Source organism: Equus quagga, chromosome 9, assembly GCF_021613505.1.
Source record: "Equus quagga isolate Etosha38 chromosome 9, UCLA_HA_Equagga_1.0, whole genome shotgun sequence".
In the NCBI taxonomy this organism is placed as follows: Eukaryota; Metazoa; Chordata; class Mammalia; order Perissodactyla; family Equidae; genus Equus; species Equus quagga.
The window spans coordinates 48,182,854-48,201,688 of record NC_060275.1 but is presented as its reverse complement, the minus strand read 5'-3'; the positions used below and the strand labels follow the sequence as shown (position 1 = coordinate 48,201,688).

The window sequence follows — 18,835 nt, the reverse complement described above, 5'->3', positions numbered from 1 at the left end:
CAATTATACAAAGTGGTATATATATATACATATATACACACATATATATACACACACACACACACACACACACACACACAATGCAAAATTATTCAGCCATAAAAAACGAGGAAATTCTACCATTTGCAACAACGTGGATGGACCTTGAAGGCCTTCCGCTAAGTAAAATACGTCAGGCAGAGAAAGACAAATACTGTATGATCTCACTTACATGAGGAATCAATTTTTAAAAATCCCAAACACCAAACCACAGAAAAAGAGACTTGTGGGTTACCAGAGTCAAGGGATGGGGGGAGGGGGAATTGGAGGAAGGTGGACAAAAGGTGCAAACTTCCAGTTATAAGTTGAATAAGTACTAGGAATGTAACGTAGCACATGACGACAACAGTTAACACTGCTATATGATATATAGGAAAACTGATGAGAGTAGATCCTAAGAGTTCTCATGACAAGGAGAAAAGTTTTTCTTTTGTTTTTATTGTGACTGTATGAGATGATGGATGTTAACTAAACCTGTTGTGGTAATCATTTCACAATATATGTAAATCAAACCATCATGCTGTACATCTTAAATTTATATAGTGATGTATGTCAACTATTTCTCAAAAAACTGAAAAAAATATGCACGATCATAAATACGGTAAAATAGGGCCAACCTGGGGTCATATCCTTGTTCATTGCTATTTTTGCCACTGAAAAGTTTCATAGCAGATCGACTGGCCCTATCTATGTCTTCGGTATTATTCTGATCCAAATTCTCCCAGTCCTCCTCTGTCGGTGTCCAGCTGTTTCAGGATCACCTCAGAAGCACATTGTCCTTTCATGTGCCGGCACATCTGACCCTGTGGTTTGGTTCATGACACTCCTACCATATTCTGATATTTAATAACCTATTTTACTCTAGCTGCTAAATAATGTAAACAAAAACGCCATTATGGAGCTTAGCTTAAGGTTTTTAAGAAATTAAATGGGAAAATACAAACAAACTATAAAAGCCAAAGGAAAACTCAGGCCCTGCATCATACATTACTACTTTCCCAAAGATACTGACAGTGAGCAAAATTTAGCAACTCTACCTATATTGGAACACCCCTTACAGATTAACCTCTATAGAAAGAGTATTTTCAAAGCCTCTGCAGGGGTTTGGAAGTAGCCAGAAGGAGGGTGGCTATCAGCAGCAGAGGGTCTGTGGCTTGGATGAGCAGCACTTCTGAGCTCCGACATCCCGAGGCCAGGCCCTGGCTGGTAGGAAGTCAACCCCATTTCCACAGATCACAACAGCGCTACCAGGAGGAGGAGAAAGGGGTGCACAGACCAACTTTCTAAAACACCGTGAGAACAGTGCATTCTTTTCTGTTACCTTACATTATAGCAAGGGATGCTGGTTTTCCAGCTGCCATTTGAAATATACCCATGTAACTAAAATATTAAAGAAATATTTAAAAAATTTATCTCCTAAAGAACCTCTATTCTTAAACTAAATTAATTTGAATTGTAGAACTTAATAAAATTTTATTTTTAAATAAATGATATTTTAAAATCCTCATTCTTCTTTTTTCTTTTTCTTTTTGAGGAACACACACTGCTCATTTGACAGATCTGTTATCTAACCAATTTGCCGGGTAAGTGGCCACAGATGGTATTTAAATCATACTGTCCACAATCCAAGACTACCAGTCTCTGTGACATGAACAGTGGGACCCAGGGATAGAACCCCTGCCACTGTCTCCCATTTGCATGCATTACACAGTTTTAGAGATGCATATAAACTCAACTTTCCATGTCCTGTCTATGAAACAGTCAATCAGAAATGTAACATAAATCTAGGAAGTCGTGAGGCCGAAATAAGCTTTATGAAAACTGACTGAGGGGGAACAAATGTTTACATTAAATGTATACGTATATGTTACAATCTGATAAAAGGTAAGAACAGCAGAAAAGCCAGAAAAGCCGAAATATTTTGGAAGCAACAAAGCAGAAGATAAGAGACATCCAAGCTTTATTTTTAATCTCAATTTTGAAATCATCACAAGACTGCCAACCAAGAATCCCACTTGGGAATAGAGTCACTTTTATGCACATAACTTTTTATGGTCTTTTACTAAAATATAGTAACTGCTCATTTATGAGGAAGCCAGATTATCTGAAACATTAACTATCTATTCTAGAACACAATTAGAAAGCAGAGGTTTGTGAAAGGTAAAGGGCTATCACAAAGCCCATGCTGTTTTCTTGCGTAGGACATGCAGAGCCAAACGCAAACCCTCCTTCAGACCATATTGTGCGCAATAAACTGATCAGAAGCAGCAAGAGAAACGCTGGCCCAGAGGACAAGTACAAAGTGCAGAAATTGTGCCATAGTAAATGACCTCAAGGTTGTTGAGTGCAACTTAAGTCAACAGCATAATGAGGCTGCCAAAGAGGCAGGTGCAACGTCAAGCTGCCAAAAGGAGAACATTAGCCAGAACATTCCCAACGGTAACTCTGCAATAGCCAGACTAGCACTGGGATTCAGATCCACATAACACTTTTAAAAGGAACCTTAACACTCTCACTCAGAAGGACTTACCAGAGGTTAGGCAAAGTGTCTAGAAAATGTGTGTAGGAAATGTGTAGTCTAGAAGAACAGAAACTGGAGGTGTGGGGAACACTGGCATGGTAGAGGTCTTTGGCTATTAGAGGATGAGGCCAGGGGTATAAGGATAACAACATCCCCATAACCCCACCCCCACCAGCTGCAGCATTCTATCTGCACCTGACTGCTTTTTCTCCATAGCACTGATCAACATGTGACATGCTGTAGGGTCTCCTGCGTATTTGCTGAGTACATCCCCCAAAACAGTATGTAAGCTTCCTAGATCTCAGGTTTCATCTACTGCTTGTATCCCTGTTGCCCAGGACGAGCCCTAACGCAGAGGAGTTTAAGTATCTGTTGAACGAACTTTGGAATTTATAAGGCCTTTTAGCACACATTGTCTCTGTCATAAAGAATCTGGTTTATTTTGTGCTACTCAGAGATTAGGACTTGGACCACTGGTGGAAAATACAGGATGGCTAACATAAAGACCTGTCTTACAATTCATTCCAAAAAACGGAAGACAAGAAATTCTTATTAAGGAAGAGTTTCCGAGGCTGGAGGATCCCTTTCAGTCATGGCCCAGAAAGGCATTTCCACACCGGGTGGGAACTTAGTCTAGATCACCCAGGCCAGGAATGTTGCTAAACATGTTCCAGGAACGAGACAGGCCCCTACAACAAAGAATTATCCAGCCCCAACTGTTGGTAGTGCCACAGCCAAGAAACTTGCCAAAGAATTACAGTAAGAGCTTCAGCGATAATTTTAAATTTTGTAGTAGCTACACTAAAAAAGTAAAAAGGAACAAGAAAGAGCCAGCCCTGATGGCATGGCAGTTAAAGTTTGGCACACTCCTGTTCAGTGGTCTGGGTTCGGTTCTCAGGAATGGAACCACACCACTTGTCTGTCAGTAGTCACACTGTGGTGGTGGCTCAAACAGAAGAACCAGAGGGACTTACAACTAGAATACACAACTATGTACTGAGATTTTGGGGAGGAAAGAAAAGGAACAAGATCAATTAATTTTAATAATATATTTTATTTAACTCAGTATGTCCAAAATATTAGCATTTCAATGTAATTAATATAAACAATATTAATAAGATATTTTATACTCTTTTTTCCCATACTAGTCTTCCAAATCCAGTGTGTATTTTATATTTAGAGTAAACCTCAATTTAGCTACTAACTTTTCAACAAAGTGAAATATAGTCTTACCAAAATAATAAAGTTATGTTTACCGGAAAGAAGTTTTACACTGCTTCATTTTTACAACTCCAACTTAATTAAAATTAAATAAGACTAAAAATTCAGTTTGTCACACTAGCCATATTTCAAGTGCTCAAAAACAACATGTGGCTAGTGGCTACTACTGGACATAACAGATTTCCGTGATTACTTCTGAAAACAAAAGGATAGTATTGCTCTAAGATTATAGGGGAAGAGCAAAAAATTGCTCAGTTATTGGAGTCTAAAGTCAATGAGCAACAAAACAGCCCACAGCCTAAACACCAAGAAAACACTAAATCTTCTGCAGTATTTTTTAAAGAAGCAGAGGGGATAAATTTTTTTAAAAATTAGGTAGATTAAAATGTTTTTTAAATGATTTCTACTGAAAGCATCTATTTCTATATTTAAAATAATGTTCACCCCCGACACTGGGGGAAAATAAACAGAATTCCCTAGTGATACTGATGAAGGAGGTGTTACTCCAGGCAGAAATAAGAACAAAGGAGAGCAGCAATCCGAATTTTCAGGCTGAAAGCATAGATCAACTATTCTCTTCCCTTGGAGTTTATCTGAGAGTCATTATCCTGAATTCTATGCTTCCTTTTTTTCCTCTTCACACAGAGAGAAAACACCCTGTACCAGGGACTGAGACTGATATGTCCTGGCTCTATTTTCAACCATACAGATGACATTATGACTATCTATACAACACCACAATAACAGGTTTTTAAGTGAGACGTCTCATCCCAATTGTTTTATCTACCTGATGCAAATGGCTCAGCTTGTTATCGCACCATCACTCTCTGCTACACAACGTTGCAGACAGATCTCAAACTAACCAAAATTAATTTGTGAAGTGTCACTAACAAATGCTGTGCTGGAATCCCCCTCATTCAGAAAAGAGCTGTGTAAGTTCAGGAGATCATGATCCTCCAAATCTTTAAAAGATATTTTGGATGGCAGAAACTATAAGCAAGGCTCAGCTTCATAGAGCCTCTCAAACTCAGGTGAACTACACAGATCTTCTCAAACCACCTGCTAGGCACTGGGCCCACTGCCTACCTTCTGCATCACGGATTACTAGCTTAAACAAAGAACACCACTCACAGAGACTCTTGGAAAAAAGTAGAAAAAGATTATAAAACAAAGGTAGGAAAAATTAGGCTTTGTCTGGAATTAGCTGCCATTCCAGGCTTTTCAGGTTTGCTTCTTTACATTCATGAGGTCACATGGGCTCTTCTGGGTCTTGTGTATGTATGTATGTACTCTACTGAAATACCATCATACTTGGGCAGGTAGTCTTTTCCATGGAGGATATAAAGAACCGTGGGATGGGAATCAGGGTCACAGCGCATGCTCTTGCCACAGCCTACCTGCATAACCTGGGGCAAACCTCCAAGTCCAGGTTACACGGCTGTACAATTCGCCTTAGTTGGCAGCTAGATCTGTACTTAGAAAAGTAATGCCCGGAACAATTAGAGTCTCTCAGAAACGGAGATTTAGTTTCTTACCTTTATATCAGCTTTAAAGAATTCTGAAAATTCTTTTTATCAAGTACAAACATATTAAGATGAAAACATTCATAGTCACTGGTGATATTATCTGCCGACTGAATTAGCTTCTCAGTTTGTAAGAGCTCTTTTTATATTATAAATATTTTATTCACTACTTACATTGCAGATAACTTTTTCTAAGTCTAACATTGGTCTCCTGATTCTGCTTAGTGTATAATTTACCAAATCAAATCTATTTACCTGGGAGGACTATATATGTTATGACCATAATCCATACGTGAAACTTTAAACAGCTATCTTTCAATATTTTCCTTACAGACATGATTCTATTAATACTCACTCCAGAAAAAAAGGTAAATCTCTCAATTCATAAAGTTTTGTAATCTACTTCTTAAAGTTTTAGAAATTCAAGCTCTATATCAAAACTAAGACAAGATATACAACAACAAAAATATTCTTCTCAAGCATTTACCAAATTAAAGTAAACAAAATTAAATGGGAAGAAACCATGGGCTGGCCCCGTGGCACAGCAGTTAAGTGTGCACGTTCCGCTTCGGTGGCCCAGGGTTCGCCAGTTCAGATCCCGGGTGCGGACATAGTGTTGCTTGGCAAGTCATGCTGTGGCAGGCATCCCACATAAAAAGTAGAGGAAGATGGGCACGGATGTTAGCTCAGGGCCAGTCTTCCTCAGCAAAAAGAGGAGGATTGGCAGCAGTTAGCTCAGGGCTAATCTTCCTCAAAAAAAAAAAAGGGAAAAAACCAATGTGGTTCATTTTTCAAATTACAAAATAACACATTATTACATCAAGTGAAACAATCCACACATAAATAACAAGTTGGTCATCTATTCCTATCTCCAATACCAACATGACAGCCTAGGAAGATCCCTTGCATACTTTTCTCCTTGCACAAGTATATATTTTTTTATTGAAATATTACCCTATAGGTCACATTGTTTTTTCCCTAAATAATAATATATTAAGGATACTTCTTCAAGTCTATAGATGTAAGTATACCCATCTTTCTAATATCTTTATGTGCGGGTACGCACGCACATACGTGTAGCTTTATGTAAGGAGCATGTCATGCCTGCTGGTCTTATTTTTAATGCCCTCTTACACCCCCTGTTGTTCTTTTGTGCCACTCCACTTCCCCATCTCTGCCGCCACTGTACAGTCATGCATCGCTTAATGACTGGGATACATTCTGAGAAATGCGTCATGAACATCATAGAGTGCGCTTACCCAGACCTAGATGGTATACTCTACTATACACCTAGGCTATATGGTACTAATCTTATGGGACCACCGTTGTATATGCTGTCCGTCGTTGACTGAAATGTCGTTACATGACACCTGACTGTACTACTGTAACTCATGTTAAAAACGATATGCATTTTTCCACATTTTCCCAAATAGTCACAAATAGAACATGCATGTGTGCACAAAGGGGCTTTCTGACTTTAAGATTCTAAAACAGAATACTAGTGATACACACTTCCCAATGGTTTGCTTGTCCCAATCAATATTTCATGGAAATTTGCTCAAGTCAAATGGTAAACTAACTCTTTTAATAAATGAATAATATACCATGATAAGACTACTATATATCAAAATACATGTGTCATTCTCCATGAAAGGCATTCACTGTTTTCACTCTTTTGCCAAAACAAACAATGCTGCAAAAACATCCTAATACATCATATTCCTATTTAAATCTAATGCTTTCATTTCCATGGGATGGAGTACCAGGAGTAAGATTTCTGGGTGAAAAAGTATTTCTATTTTACATTTCCAAGGATGGTGCCAAACTGCTTTCTGAAAAGGCTTTAACACTTTCATATTTCAGCAATAATCTGTGAGAGCACTTTTCCCTACATCCCCACCCAGAAGCAACTGGCGTCAACAGGTGTTCTTACCCAAGTCTTGTCAGCCTGACTACTAAAAGTGGCATCACACTGCTATTTTACCTTGCTTTTATTTAACTACTAATGAGTTAGAACATATTTTCATAGGTTTAATGAACATTTGGATTTACAAATCTGTAAATTGTATCATTTATAAGGAGATTTTTTCCGTCAATTTGTAAGAATTTGTTGTATATGATAGATATTAATGTTTTGTCTTTTATTAATCTCTTTTTAGACTGCAAATAGAATCATCTGCAGGTGAAAAAAAACTTTTACAGTCAAATACGTCTTTTATGGGTATTTTTTTTTGCTTTTGGGTTTTGCCTGTCTTGGTTAGTTAAGAAGGGTTCTTCCTCCACCCCCGATATTTTTTTACATCATGTTCTAAATCTTTAAAGACTAAAATATATATGTATATGTCAAGCCCCTATCTCTACATAAAAGTAGCTAGGTACCTTTAAGGGTTTGTCCTTGCTTGTTCATCGTGGACCACTTTGACTCCAAAATTTTTGTGCACTCTCGCCTCTATGCCTTTCACAATGGGGCCTGTGAAGTCGCCCTGTTCCCTTTCTTACAAGACAGAGGAGCTCTCTCTCCAACATTGCGCTTACCCACGCTTCCAGGAATCTTAATAGTCTACATTTTTATTTAGCTTCATTCCAGCTTCTCTCTCCTTTAAAAAGATCCTTAATCATTGATCTGTATGCTTCAGGGAGGACGAGAAAAGTTAAGTTTTTTTAAAAGCAACGTTTTCACAAATGCTGTGACATCACACCACCACTGAGCTAACTTTAAATGAGTTCTACCAAGATGAAGTGTTTGAGCCCTACTAACTAACGTTTAGTGGGTGTTTACTTCATTTTAGACCCGTGTTAATCACTTAACATGCATCACCTCATTTAATCCTCAAAATAATCCTATAAATGAAGCACTTATTAAGTAACTTGTCCCTGGTCACAAACTTCATACCTGGTAGGACTGAGATTCTTTAACAACAGATCCTTAGCTCCTGGGTTTCAGAGCTCTGATTGCCATTTTGTGTAAACTTGAACAAGTAACTACCAAACTATTCCAAGCCTCAGTGTTTTTACTTAGAGAATGACAATACTACTTCAGATGGTCGGGATGAAGTTCCAGTGAGACAACGCATATAGAGCAGTGTTTTTGAAAGTGTGGATCCTATTCATTGGTGGTTTGTAAATTCAATTTACTGGTTCATGTAACCAGCATTTAAAAAAACAAAACAGAATACATCCAGCAAGGATAGGTATTGTAAATGAAAATTTTGTTCTGATAATACACACACAATCCCATATGTGTATAATATGTGGCCAAATATATATATATATGTTTTACTATGGGACTTTGTCAGGGACGTAGAACCTTCAGACCAGTGCCTGGCAGGTAGAAACTCTCAGTGTAAAGCAGATGTTGATGTTATTATTAATTATTTCAGGGAAAAACCATCTCATTTTTCTGTCTGAGCTGTTAAAGATTTAAAATTACTATTACTTTCTGGAGGGATAATTTACTAATTACACTTTCAAAAGATGATCTAGAAAAATGGCTGTTTATGGATAATATTCATAACTATATAAAGGTATGCACAGAGAAACAGGTAAGAAGTACTTCTATAACCCTAGAGAAAAGCAGACAATGAAATGGTTTTGACACTTATGCTATTCCTCGCTAGTAAGGCTTTACACAGGATGATGAACGGTTTAGCCAGTGGTCTCATTTGTGATCAGATATATGACCATTTGTGATCATACATTTGTGATCAGTATGGCTGGAGGAGATTTTCAAACTCCAGACCCTGGCCCCAGAACCTCTGGTTTAAACAAAGGTTCTTTAAACAGATGTGGTTAAGGCATAATGAAGCAACTTGGGACAGGCCCCAACTTGGTAAAGTCCCTGTCTTTCTCGTCATTTAATAGTTCTTGGTATTCTTTGTTTTAATGTCATATGTCCTGGATGAAAGTGCTAGAAAAGTTCTGCCCAAATACCATTTTTCATTTAATTGAAATGATGAAAGAGAATATACTAATAAATCCCAAATTTAATTTCACTGTGCTTTAAACATTCCATTGACATTATTAAATGGTATTAAAACTGACTCCTGCCTTCAGACTCTAGGGTACTTCCTTTCACTGCATACATCCTTCACAGAAGACTTTAAGCATGGCTCTCCCATTCAGGCTTCTCTTTGGCACCTACTTGGGGAACGATTTGGAACTCAAAAGATGCTGTCAGCAATGGAATTTTAAAACCAACTCCAATGTTCAAATTTAAAACATTGAGGTTGACCAGTGTTCCATGTTCTACTTAAACCTCACAATTCTTTATTTTCTCTATCTTCATTCATCTCCTCTGTTATTTTTGTACACTTCTGCCACTCACTAGATTGTAATTCCCCCTGAGGTTAGGGATTAAGTCTTATTGTCCTCTGCATCCCCCACAGTGCAGAGTATTTTGCATGTAACAGGTGCTCAATGTTTTAAAATAAATGGTTTTACCTGTCTCAAGTTAAAATAGACCAAAGAAAGAAACACAGCAAAAAAATGAGAGATACAGATAAGCAGCAAGTGAGGTATGAAGAACACCAATAATCAAATTTTCTGTCTCTAAGTTATTTCTTAAGAAAATATTTTCAAAACCAAATTCCTTAACACACATTTTCAGTTGCACTTAACAACTAAACATTTCTTCTTGTTATTAAATATTTTGAAGGAATCATAATTTTAAGTAGCAGGATATTCATTTGGATATTTAGAAAAGAAAAAACAGGGGCTGGCCGAGTGGTGCAGCAGTTAAATTGGCACGTTCTGCTTCAGCGGCCCGCGGTTCGCCGGTTCGGATCCTGGGTATAGACATGGCACTGCTCGGCAAGCTACGCTGTGGTAGGCGTCCCACATATAAAGTGGAGGAAGATGGGCACGGATGTTAGCTCAGGGCCAGTCTTCCTCAGCAAAAAGAGCAGGATTGGCAGCAGATGTTAGCTCAGGGTTAATCTTCCTCAAAAAAAAAAAATAAACGAAAGGAAAAGAAAAAACAACCTGATTCTAACCTTTGATTCAAGATCAAAAGAATGAACTAAAAATCTAAGAAAATAATTTCATAGAGAAGTAGACTTCAATGCATCTATAACTGTAATACTGAAAATCTGTTTGTGTACATGTACAAATATGTTATGTGCTTTGTACTTACGTGTGTATATCTATTTGCAGTTATCAGATACTTATTGTCTCTCTTTTCAACTATCAGAATTCTTCTTCCCCACTCCCCTAAATCCTTTCTTCCACAAGTCCCAATTTAAATATAATCTTAATGGACACAGCTTGTACTTGAATTCAATCATCTTTAATTTTGATTGCACTATTGATGCTTTTTAAACACCCAAGTTGAAAGTCTTCCAAATTAGGAAACCACAGAAACAAACTATAAAATAAAATGATACTCACAAAATTGAAGACTAGATTTTAAAATGATGTTACAAGAGTAAACACTGTAGTAATAAAAAGTCTTATTTTCAGAAATTATGTGTAAACTTACTTGAAACAATCTTTACATAGTTCATCTGGAATATAGCCCACAAAACTACTCTTTAAAAAAGGCTGAAAAGGAAGTGATGTGTGGAGAAGCCTAGTAATCTCATCATTGATGCGTAAACATATTCTTACTCACAAGTCATATGAAAAGTATCAAGTTCCACTGCCATTCCTCTCCAGCCCTTCTTCCTCTTGGTGTTAGGACAAGACCATAGAGAGTGAAACACTCTCATTTACCCTCCACTCATTTCTTGAGAACATGCAAGGCTGCTGCTGCAGATTTACTTAAATTCTTATTACCGTTAGATTCTAAGCTCTGTTGAACTTCCAGGTGGAACACAGCAGGTACTCAGTAAATGTTGCTAAGATAAACTTTATGCCAGTTGGTTTTCTATTAATTAAGGATCTAGGTTGAGTGAAGTGTCCCACAATGCATTTATAAAACAATTTTTCCATAGCAACAACCAAAAAAAGGGCTATTTGTTTACCTTGAGAAACTAAAATGCTATGTCATTCTCATCAAAAGACTAATGAAGTTAACGTAAAGAACACACATCAGCAGTGATACTAGAGAGAGCAGAGGCAAGACCACTTTTAGTGGTTAAAAGTTTAGGGTAGGCAAAGATTTCTCAGAAAGGACCCAAAAAAGCCCTGACATCAAAGAGAAAAAATATAAAGCGGACTTTCCTAAAATTAAAAATTTCTGTTCAAAAAAGATATTAAAGACGTCTGGTTCCTTAATAAGGAAATGGAAAGGCAAACTACAAACTAAGAGAAAATATCCATGATACATATATTTGATAAAAGATTATATCCAGAATAAAGAATTCCTACAAATCAATAATAGAAAGACATACGACCCAATTTAAAATGGGCAAAACTCTCAGACACTTCACGAAGAAAGACATTAACAATGGTTAATAAACACGAGTGCTTAAAATCATTTAGGAAATGTAATTTAAAACCACAAGGCGATACTATGTCACACCCATGAAACACCAGATGTTGGTGAGGACACGGAGCAACTGAAATTGTCACATATCACTGAGAATTGGTACAATGACTTTAGAAAACAATATAGTAACATCTTATAAAGCTTAACATACACCCTCTCCAGGACCCAAAAATTCTACTCCTACATAACAAAGACAATGAAAACACGTCCATAAAAAGATGTGTTTAAGAACATCTAGAGCAGCTGTGTTCATAATAACTACAGACTGGAAACAACGCAAACGTCCATCAACAGGGGTATAGAGAAACAAATTGTGGCATTTTCAAACAATGGCATACCACTCAACAATATAAAGCAATGGACACTGATACACACAATAAGGATGAATCTTGAAAACATTAAGTTGAGTGATTAAAACCAGACTCAAAAAGAGTACACACTGTACGATTCCATCTATAATACAGACTGAGAATACCCAAGACTAATCTAAAGTAAGAGAAATCAGAATAGTGGTTGTCTCTGGAGGGTGGGGACTGACTGGAAGGCAATTAGAGGGAACTTTCTGGAGTGATGTAAAGGCTCTACAATTTGATCGGGATGCTAGTTACATGGGTATACGCATTTGCCAAAACTCACCAAATTATTTATTAAGATCTGTGAATTTCATTGTATATAAATTTTACTTCAACAAAGAAACAAAACGAAACTATAATGTAATTTGTTGTTATAGATCAACATTTCTCAAACTTTTTGTCTTAAGATCAATTTAACTCTTAAAAATTATTTAGGACTCCAAAGAACTAGTTTTCTTTTACTGTGGGTTATATCTATCACTATATTCCCAAAAAAGGGGAAAAACTTAAGTTTTCACTTATTAATTTAATAACAGTAAAACCAATATGTTAATTTAACTTTTTTTTTTTTTTTTTGGTGAGGAAGATTGGTCCTGAGCGCACATCTGCTGCCAATCTTCTTCTATTTTGTATGTGGGATGCCGCCACAGCACAGCTTGATGAGTGGTGTGTAGGTCTGTGCCTAGGATCCAAACCCACAAACTCTGGGCCACCAAAGCAGAGCAAGTGAACTTAACCACTATGCCACCAGGCTGGCCCTAAATAACATTTTTTATGAAAAAATAACTATATTTTCCAAAACAAAAACAACTTAGTAAGAAGAGTGCCACCATTTTTCATTTTTGCAATCTCTCTAATGTCTGGATTAACAGAAGATAGTTGGCTTCTCATAACTGCCTCTGCATTGAATCTGTGAGTCACACACCATGTAGCCTCTAGAAAACTCCACTGGACACTTATTATGAATGATAATAAAAAAGACAAATGTCTTAGTGATATTAAGAAAATTGTTTTAACCTTGTGGTTCCCCCTGTAAGGGTTCTGGGGACAATCCCCAACCAAAAATGGCCCACAGACTCCACTTTACAGAACCACTGGCATAGACAGTCGGCAAAAGGGCACTCCTCTTTCCTCAGTATGTCTTTAGGGAACTTTGGAACAAGGCAAAAAAAAAACAAAAAGATTCACTCAACAAATATTGACTGAATTTCAACTACTATGATTGGTTTTGAGGACAGTAGGAAACTAGATCAACAAAATATTCAAGAGTGTTTACGGTTGAGATATTTCTATTTCAAAATACTATTTCACTTCTGGATTCTGCCTTACCACATTAAAACCCTGGCACTTCTTCAGCTACATGGGTTTAAAGATATTTGGAATCAGTAAGATTTTTCACATTATTTTAACATTTTTTTTTTTAAAGATTTTTTTTTTTTCCTTTTTCTCCCAAAGCCCCCAGTACATAGTTGTATATTCTTTGTTGTGGGTCCTTCTAGTTGTGGCATGTGGGACGCTGCCTCAGCGTGGTTTGATGAGCAGTGCCATGTCCGTGCCCAGGATTCGAACCAACGAAACACTGGGCCGCCTGCAGCGGAGTGCACGAACTTAACCACTCGGCCACGGGGCCAGCCCCACATTATTTTAACATTTAAATCTGGGAGTAAAACAAATTTCTTTGGTCATGCAACTCAAAGAATTTCAGCTTAAGTTGATTCAATCTGATTTTTTGTTTTTCTTTTTTTTGTATTGATGGTATTTATATCATTATGAAAATGATGCTCTCATACAACCAAGGAAAATAATGTTTGCCCTCCGAGGCTGGTAAGACTTACAAGCATAGCCTTGAAAATATTATTATTCCTCAGTCACACAATATTAAATAAAATTGTAGTTGTAATATATGCGGAAATTTAAGATTTTCAAAGGCATCTTACATATGAAATATTTTATAAGTTTAATATATTAACAGCACAATTAAAATAACTAAAATTTACCCATACAATACAATTAAATTTCCAAAATCCACCTATCCCCATTTCAACAGAAGCACACCTGGACAGGTCTTAAAAAGAGACTGTATCACTTACAACTCTATTTTGGCATGACTGATACTGTAATGTACCTTCTACCAACTTCCCCATTTGAATTCAGACAAATAAAGGAATTGCAAGTTCCCTCTCCATATCTAGAATGCCATTATGAAATCTAGTATAAACCAACGCTGTAACTTAGGGCTGAGTCAGACAACAAGGTGATGGCATTAGCTGGACAGGTGAGAATTTACCCTGATCCTAGACATCTTCAACTAAAATTAGCCTAGAGTGTTGGAAGCAGGTCAGTACAAGTCTAAGATGAGATCTCTAAGACCAGCCATACGCCTTTTTAGTTACTATGCAAACTTTAAAAATCCAACAACTTGGTTTCCTATTTTAAGCTTACTGTGATAATTTTACATAATTATCTGACATTACTATTTTATTTTGCTGTATATTTTTAGAATTTGATATTTTTTTCATTTTTGATCTTTTAAATTATAAAAAGTCTATGATTATCACTAAATAAATCTGGCTCTACATAGCAAAGAGGTTGGGGTGATTATACTTGTTTTACAAGAAGTTTTACTGTTTTGATTTTATTAAGTAAAAACTGTATGTTCAAAATTTCAAATTGATTTTTGTACTGCTTTTCTAAAATTTAGAATTCATTGTCCAACTTCAGTAACATAGTAAATTTACTTCCTACTCGTTAGTTTATCACCATTACTAAATTAACAGGAAAGCCCATCGAACCATCACATTTCCAAGCCAAAATGGACAGATGAGAATATGCCTATGAACAATTCTTTCGGTTTAGAAAGAATCAGTCCCTTTGGGCAGCTGATTTCCCTCACTTCAGACCTACTTCATGGTGTTCAGCACAGCTGGGAGGCAGGTAGGTCACAGAAAGGCAGACCTTAACCTAGGGACAGGGTATGTATTCTTTGTTTATCTTTATCTCTAAGAATTAACTAAGATTTCATGCGAGCGGTGTTGGAACAGATGTGAAGTAACTGAAATGAAGTGAAGAGAGTAGATCATGGTAAGGTCATTTTGACTTAAAGGAAGTGGTTTTAATGACAGAGAACACTGATGAAATGCACGGTGGTGTGTGGCACAGATCACAGCCAACTGTCTTCCTCCCCGTCTCACATGAAGGCTCACCTAAGCCTCTTGCAGTGTGGATGGCAAAGGAGCAGAGAGGCGTCAAGATGGCGAGCATGAATCTTCCACTAATATCTCCCCACATTCCAGAAAGGATCTAAGGCTGTTTTATGCTAGTAATTTTGTTGGCAGGGGAGAGGAAAGAAGCCTTTCTTGACTATAACAGAAATTTCTTGGACTCTATACTAAGAAACATCCTGTCTTGGAATTTGAACGTCCTCCAGTTGTATTAGGTGGTGGTAGTAGTGGTGGTAGTAGTGGTGGTGGTAGTAGCAGTAGTAGTAGTAGTAGTAGCAGTAATAGTAGTAGTGGTAGGCAGTGAGAGGTATGGTGAGACCCTAGAGTAGATATGACTACTTGATGGTGATGGTTGATACTTGAATGCAACTCTGGAGCAAGACTGTGTTTAACATGCTATATGTTACCTGAAACACTGCAAACAAGGACTTCAGATCACCGAAACAAGAGTTTGGGGACTATGCAAAAAACAGTTAATAATAAAAGAAGAACAAATAACAGCAGAGATGGACTGAATAATAGAAGTGTCCCTCGGCAAATACCACTCTGCCTCTTTCAATAGCTCTCAACTTTTTTGACTTATTTCCCTTTAAACCCCACCTATTTTTTCAGAATGAATATAACAATTGGTTTGCGATTTGCTTTAGCCAGTTCAACAATCTGATTTGACTTCCTTTTTAAATGATCTGAGATGCTTTTGACTGCTTATTATCAGAGGGATATTTCTATGGAGAGTTGAATTTCTGGTTCCTGCCCACTCTGTGGCACATAATACCTCCATGAGTGTTATCTGACATTTTGTTAGTTTCCCTTCTGATTGCTCTGAGCATAGTGAAACATCTGTACTGCCAAGAACAGGATTCTTCCTCTTTCCTAAGAAGGTTTCTTCTGCAAAGAAAAATTACATAGTGTCCTAAAACACACACTCAGATTCAAGTAGGGTACCTGGACTTCTGAGATTTTCTTGTTCTTTCTGAAAAGATAGGTTATGTCAACTATACCCTGAGGGAAAATAGCCCAATACCTTGGTTTTCACTAATAATAAGATAATGCATAGTTACTTATGAGAAACAAATAATTTCCATGAAAATATTATACCTTTAATTATTCCTGCATCCTTTGAAATATTCTGCTTTGGTAGGAAGTTGGTGGATAATCGAGATCATAGGAAGAGAAAATTATTTTTTCCTCTAGCATTGTATAAGGAGAACAAATTTTCATCCCAAATATATTTAAAATTGGCAGAACTTTCAATGTGTTCATGTGTTCTTCTGTATGCTGTTACTACAAGTGGAAATTTATAAGGGTCCAGAGAACAAGTTCCATGTCCACTTTGATTTGTAATAGTGTCCAGCACTGAGCCAACAGCAGATGGATGCTTAATAAATGCTTTGGGAATATGATGTTAATTCTCTATAAATTATTACATAAAAGAAACAAACAGAACTGCATTAATTAAAGGCTGGGACAAATTGTCTTAAATTTCAGAATATGAAGCCTTTTGTCTAGGTATATAAATCTCTGTTGTTCTAAACATCTATAAAGATTCTCAATTTAACAAAAGAATAGAGGCTCAAGTCAGAAAATCTGGTGTGAATGTAGCTTCTATCACTTACTGGCTAAGTAATCTTGAGTAAGTCAAAGTTTCTGTGCTTCGATTTCTTCATTTGTAAAATTGAGAATATAATAATATCTGCCCTACCTATAACTCAAGAGATATTTTGAGAATCAAAAGCTATGGAGTTTGTGAAAGTACTTTATATACACCAATTTATAATCCAAATGTAAGCTGTAGCTATTAATATTATGCACAATATTGTAAAGAGCACTGAATCTGAAGTTGACACAGTACAGTCGGAAGACAGCAGCTTTAGAAATCAGACAGACCTAAGTTCTAGCCATCTTGCTATTAGACTGTGCTTTTGTGGGGTATTGCTCATTTTAGAGATGAAGCAGCTGAAGTGTGGACAGATTAAATGCTCACCAAAGCCATAGAGCTATACTAAGTCACAGAGCCAGAATCAAACGCAGAAGACAAAGAACATTAAGCTGATGGTTCTCAATCATTTTAGGATCGTCGTACGCCTTCACGTACTAGAATTTTTTACAATATACTTAAGGTATTAAGACTCAAAACACCAAAGCATAAAAGTAAAACAATATTGTGAAGAATCTATGGTTATAAACTATCTACTTGGTTCATCCACAGAAGCCTGTTTTGCTGAGAACTGTTAACTGTCCCAACCATGTTCTCTTACAGTCCAGAAAGTCCACTACTTTATTATAGCACTGGTATGACATTATGCTCCATCCCTTACCTCTTCCTAAAAGCTGGTTGTACTCTGTTCTACCACAAATCACATTATCTGCTTAGATCAATGTTCCATCATACATCATATTAGTACTCCTAGCTACAGTCATTTACGTTTTTCACATTTGTCAGCTGCAGTGGCACTGCATCCGGGTCGAGAACCAAGATGTGTAGTTAATGTGAATCACTGCCACGTTAACAAGGAATTGTCTTTGAGAATACTTGCTACGGTAAAATGGAAGTTCATCCTAAGGTTTCAGATCCAGGCTCAACACGGTGCTACCTCAACATGACTCAACAGCAGGTTATATCCCACAATTAGAATTTATCACATTTTATGCAATGAATGTGTTTTGAAAAGAGTTGTGTATAAACCAAATTTTTTTGAAGACTTTAAAGGCACAAGGCAAACAAATAAACCATTAAAGGACCTCTATGTTTTTAAAACAATCACTTCCCTAATTTATTTACCATGTAAATTCTTACTATTATATTTGGTGTTTTCTGAACAAGGAAGATTTCTCTTGAGCTAACAAGCAAAGCAAACAATAACGAAGAACTCTATGTCCCTAGAGACAGTTTTCTCCTGTAGGCAAAATTTAGATTGGCACAGTTCCAACGGGAAAGAGATACTCTGATGTATTTGTAAAGACCAAGTCCCATATGCCTTCAGAAGTCAAGATGCCCAATTTATGAATTATTGTGATTAAGAAATGGACAGAATAAACAGACTAAAGAAGACCATTAAACACTACGTTACAATGAAAGATATTTCCTAGGCAGTCCACGTGCATGGAGGCGGAGGAGGGTGCATCTTCAAATAGAGCAAGATGCCAAGCAATAATGTACATTTTATTAAATACTCAACTTATTTCTTTTGGCTTTCTGAGGATTATAAGTGTATGTAAAGCAAATGTGAAATAGAAATTGGATATTTACCTAAGAGATTCAAAAAGCCTAGGGATCAAAAGGAGAAGTAATGAGACCTCTGTATGGGGAAAGTAGTATCAAGGGACCAAGGAATGAATAACAGAGCTTCAAGCCTCTAGTCACCTGTTTACACTTGTGACAATGTTAGTTTACAACTAGCTTTACGGACGCCAGCCACACCTTCGTATTCTCAAAAGAAAGAAAAACTATGTTTCAATTTAACCATAATGGAAATCAACCGTAGAAGACATTAAATGTGAGGACAATTTTCCTTATTTACATTTACCAA

At 36.8% G+C, this 18,835-nt stretch overlaps 1 protein-coding gene across 1 annotated transcript in view; it reads right to left on the bottom strand.

Annotated features, from left to right (window-relative positions):
* The window catches only part of OSBPL1A (oxysterol binding protein like 1A), a 142,367-nt gene that overhangs the window by 31,915 nt on the left and 91,617 nt on the right, over positions 1–18,835 (bottom strand).